Raw genomic sequence first — 6,000 nt, forward strand, 5'->3', positions numbered from 1 at the left:
AAGATAATTGAAGGGAAGTGCGAGCCTACAGTGTTGTATGCGAGCGAAACGTGGGTAGTGAATCAACAAGAAGAGAAAAAGATACAGATAATATTGGAAAGGAAGGTGTTGAGAGAGATTTTTGGAGGTATATAAATAGCAGAGAAAACCTGGAGGAGACGAACAAATGAAGAAGTAATGAGGAGGTATGGGTAAAAATATGAGCCCAAAGAGCTAGATGGCTGGGACCGATTACTCGAATGCCAGAAATTTGAAACGTCAAACGAATATTGAATGACAGAGGATTAAGGAAAAGGACGCCCAATGAGGAGATGGTTAGAGGCTGTGAAGTATGTATTTAGAAGAAATCGGGTTGAAGGACTGGAGAAAGAGTGCAGAGGACCGAAAAGAATGGAGAAAAATTATCCAGAATTTGGAAGTTGTAGGCCTAAAAGGCCTATAGCGCTGTCATATACATATATATTTTTATTTAAATTAAAATTGTGTTTTAGAGCTACCCGTTAAAAATTTGAAGTCAAAACAGCAAATAAAATAATTGTAAGTGCATTTGTGCATAGCTAAACTTCCATTTATAATGAGTTCTTGATGAATAATAGTGTATTTACTTATTTTTCATGTCATCATTAACCATTGACTGTAATAGATTTTTTTACAATATTTACCGATACATTTGCTCACTGTTAAATAAATAATATATGAAAGAATAAAGCAACACCGTTTCAATATACTTTAGATACAGGTCAAATTTACTCCACACGATGAAAGTTAGTGCCCAGAACGAATATTTCTTAAAGGGGATTCTAAATATTGGAAAGTACTTAGGTTTGGTACCGTTCAAAGCAAGTACCTTCGAAATTATATGCTATTGTATTATACAACTATCCTTGACTTCGTTGATGATCATAACTTCATATTATTCTTTACTGGATGTAAGAGATGATTTCCTTTTGGAGAACACCGAGTTCTTCATCTTCTCTGCTATCGCTCTCGTAACCTGCATATTCCACCTTCTCTTTAACGCTGTCAAGTTCATTTACAGAAAAAATTGGAATTCCTTTCTAGAAAACTCCGAAAATATCTTTGAGAAGTTTAATTCTCAGATCAATTTAACTGTACGAGCAATTTGGTTGGTTTTCTTGTTTATAGTGTCTATGCTGCCTACTTTTGCGTCTGGGGGACCTAAGAAGACACACTACTGGTATAATATTACGGATTGGATGCTAAGAGTCTTGACCGACCTCGAAATTTACTGGGTGACTATTCTGATCTGGGAATTTGCGAAGTTTTGTTGTACAAAGTACGATTTTTTGAAGAATTGTTTGAAACACTCTTTATTTCCGAGAAGAATGGGAGATGCTAAGTTTTACGAGGATGTGAAAGTGTTGCAAATGCATATATCGACGCTGCATAAAGCCATTTTCCACTTCAATATCGCTGTTGGGATTTTGGCTTTATTCTTACTGGCCATTACTTTTCTGAGCATGCTTTCGTGCATGGATTTCAGTTTGTTTATTTTGAAAAATGTGGATATGAATCCGTATGAGACCTATGGGGTTATAGCTGTTGGTGTCAAAAACGTGGTAAGTAGTCATTCGAATTATTTTTAAAATGTAAATACTATATGTGTTTTTTCTCTACATACGTGGCAGTGCCATTTTCGTCTTCTCTCGTTCAGAGGATCAGAGGTTTTCTAGAGGCTTTAAACAGCTATGTCTGGCTAACTATTCACTGTTATGAAAATATATGCACAGGATAGTTTTAGCCATTAAAAAAGATACAATTATATTTTAAAATTTTTTTCATATCTTCAGTATTTTCGGAGATTTTTTGAAGTAAATGGTGAAAATACCAAATTGCAATAAACTCCAATTTTTCCAAAATTGGGCATTTTAAATAGGTTAAACTCCTTGAGTGTATTGATAATATAAATATAAAAGGAAGGTAGTAAGGGGGTGGTTTTAACTGATTTTTTCGTGGAGAAAAGCAGGTACCGACATTTTTTTTATTATAAGTCGCTTAATTTTCAAGCTAGAAACTTTTTATTATTTTTTTTAAGGTCTAATTGTATACTTGAAAAAAGATTATTCAAGTTTTCCTCGAAAAATGCAAATTTTTCCCATTATTTGGCTTTGAATATTTCAAATTGTGCATTTGACGAACCAGATGACATTCAGTCGGACCAGATGACATTCCTGGGAAAGTATGGAGAGCATTGAGAGAGACATGAATAAGTTGGCTAGCAGGTCTATTTAATAGAATTATGGAAGTTGGACAATTGCCAGACGAATGGAGAAGCAGTATATTAGTACCTTTCTACAAAAACAAGGGAGACATACAACAATGTACAGTTACGGTCACTGAATAGTTTACACTTTAATTTTTATATTGTAATACTGTAAAATTGCAGTGTCGTACGGATTTGATAAATGTCAAAGTAAAAAAATCTCAAAAAGTCAATGCTTGTCAAAAATTTCGTGAGTGTTGAAAAATAAAATAAGAAACTAAACCATATTAAGACCATAATCCATTTTATTCAAAAAAACTTCTTTCTATATTTTCCATTATGATAAATTTTGTAAAATTTATTTTTATTATTTTGATTTTTTAAATTTAATGAACCTATTCTAGGTACACTACTGGCAACGTCACTTTGACGCAACTGGTGCGTTTAAACGAGGTAAAAATTTAAAAAATCGGCTCCTAGATAAGCCAGCCTGTAGACTATTCACTGGCCGTAGCTGTACAAACTACAGGGCTATAAAACTACTTAACCACACCATGAAAATATGGGAGAGAGTAATATTGATAGACGGATACGTGAAGAAACCGAAATATCCGATAATCAATTTGGCTTTATGCAGGGCAGATCAACCACAGATGCAATTTTCATTGTAAATCAATACTGATGGTATGCATTGATCTTGAGAAAGCATATGATAGAGTTCCTCGAGAGATTCTGTGGTGGGAACTCAATAGGAAATGATTTCCTGGCGAATACGTAAAGATTGTGAGAGATATGTATGAGGGAGTAACGACTAATGTTAGGACAGGTGTGGGATGCATTGATCTTGAGAAAGCATATGATAGAGTTCCTCGAGAGATTCTGTGGTGGGAACTCAATAGGAAATGATTTCCTGGCGAATACGTAAAGATTGTGAGAGGTATGTATGAGGGAGTAACGACTAATGTTAGGACAGGTGTGGGAGAGACTGATAAATTTCAGGTGAAAGTAGGATTGTACCAAGGTTCGGTGCTTAGTGCTTATTGATTCTCATTAGTTTTGGACCAGATAACAGCGAAACTACAGGGTAGCATTCCATGGTGTCTAATGTATGCTGATGATGTAGTGTTAATAGGACATAGTGAAAGAGACTTAGAACAAAAACTGGAACAGTGGAGACAAGCTCTGGATGAAAAAGGTTTAAAACTTAGTAGGGCAAAAACAGAGTATTTGGAATGTTGTGAAAACATAAGGAAATCGGAAACAATAAGATATGGGACTACTGATTAGGGGGAAAAGACCTCCGAAACCGGTATAGACTCTTCCTACACTCTCCGATGTAACCAGAGCATTATGCAGCTGCTGCGTTTTCGTGTTGCAAAGAAATTGAAAATGTTTATACATTTGTGTATTTCTTATTCTTGTTACCAGTATTCTGATTTTTGGCTTACTGCATGATTTGATGAGCATGTGCTAGTGGAATTTAGAGATGTATTTTCTGTATTATTACTTATCAAAGCTGTTGTACCACGTAGAACTCAGAAACTTAAGAAGAGTTTAGTCTTCTTCTTAAAGTTCCATCTCCTAGCGGAGGTTGGATAGCATAATGGCTATGGTCACTTTGTTGGCTGCTGCTCTGAACAGTTGTAATGAACTACAGTTAAACCATTCTCTAAGGTTCCTCAGCCAGGAGATGCGTCTTCTTCCTATGCTTCTTTTTCCTTGGATCCTTCCTTGCATAATAACTCTCAGCAGCTCATATTTCTCTCCTCTGGTAATGTGACCCAAATATTCTAGTTTTCTTGTTTTTATACTGTTCATAATTTCTAACTCCTTATTCAAACGTCGTAGCACTTCAACATTGGTAATCCTTCAACATTGGTAAATAGCCGATGAGCTTTTACACAACATCGATACAGCTAGACGCCAAAAATGGATAAAGACTGTCGAAAACCTTGACTTCAAAAAATCAAGCCGGCAGGCATGGTCCTTGTTGCGGAAAATTGGAGGAGCTAACCAGCTGGAATCCAGAGAGTCTAAAATGTCTCCTAACAAGGTTGCCTCCCATATAGTATCTCTATCCAGAGCTCCACGAGATCGAACACATACTACCAACGTGAAAAGAGACTTAAGGGCATTAAAACAAATGAACAGAACGAACTCCGAATATTCAGCAAGAATACTTATTTCTGAAATCACACATGCGCTGAAAGAAATGAAATCAGGTAAAGCACCTGGGTTTGATGGTATCCATCCAGAGTTCTTAATACACAGTGGTGCATACACGAAACAGTGGCTTGCAATGTTCTTTAATGATATACTTCAGTCAGGTAACATTCCTTTCTCACTTAAGCGAACAAAGATAATTGCAATTCCGAAATTGGGCAAATCAAACGATAAGCCAGAAAACTACCGCCCCATAGCTCTACTCAGCATGGTATATAAACTATTAGAAAAGCTTCTCCTCAACAGAATTAGTCACAGGAGACTAGAAAATGTCCCCATTGAACAAGCTGGCTTCCGCCCTCATCGAAGCTGTACGGACCAAGTGCTGTCATTAACAACTTTTATAGAAGCTAGTTTTCAAAAGAAACAAAAGACAGCAACAGTATTTATAGATCTAACAGCAGCATATGATACTGTTTGGAGACAGGGATTAATATATAAACTGGCCCGCATTATCCCCTGCAGAAAGATAATTAACCTCATTGACAACATGCTGACCAACAGAGCCTTCCAGGTTATAATGGGAAAGGAGACGAGTAGACAGATGAAACTTAACAATGGTCTTCCACAGGGTTCTGTCCTTGCCCCTTTACTTTTCAGCCTCTATATTGCTGACATGCCTGAAACCGAATCTCGGAAGTTTGGATATGCTGACGACTGGACCCTTGCAACAAGCCACCAATCTTTAGAAACTACAGAAATCACTCTCACGAATGACTTATCCATCCTCAGCGAATACCTTAAGAAATGGAGACTACAGCCAAGTACTACAAAAACTGAAGTATCAGCTTTTCATCTAAACAACAAGTTGGCAAACAGAGAATTGCGAGTGTATTTTAATAACAAGCTGTTAAAACACAATAAATACCCGAAATACCTTGGGGTTACTCTAGACAGAACGCTCACATTCAGAGAACACCTGACGAAAACAGCAGCAAAATTGAAAACACGCAACAATATAATACAGAAACTCTGCGGCACTACATGGGGGTCCACAGCATCAACATTAAGATCCTCTGCTCTTGGCCTGATATATCCGGTGGCAGAATACTGTGCTCCAGTGTGGCTAAATAGCAGGCATACCCACCTGGTCGACACCCAACTAAACCGTACTATGCGTATGATAACAGGCACAATTAAGCCCACCCCTACAATGTGGCTACCTACCCTTAGTAATATAGCACCACCCAACCTACGCCGCGAACATGCATTGGTTAAAGAATATAACAAAATAATGGACAGTCGCCAGCTTCTAGTCCACAACGACATCCCCGATATTCTTGGAAACCGTCTACGATCCAGGTTACCCCCTCTACAATCTGCTCAAGCGCTGCAGCAATCCAAGTTTGACTTAAATACCCGATGGAGAGAAGATTGGGAAAGTAGGACAGATCCGCATTACCATAGTCTACCGGACATCATAGGGAAACCTGGCGAATTTGAACGTCCCCGTAAGATTTGGGCAGCCCTTAATCGAATTCGAACAAACTGTGGAAGATGCGCCGACTCCCTCCACAGATGGGGTAAACTCCCTTCGCCTTCTTGTGACTGCG

This window comes from Diabrotica virgifera, chromosome 4 (assembly GCF_917563875.1).
Source record: "Diabrotica virgifera virgifera chromosome 4, PGI_DIABVI_V3a".
Lineage (NCBI taxonomy): Eukaryota > Metazoa > Arthropoda > Insecta > Coleoptera > Chrysomelidae > Diabrotica > Diabrotica virgifera.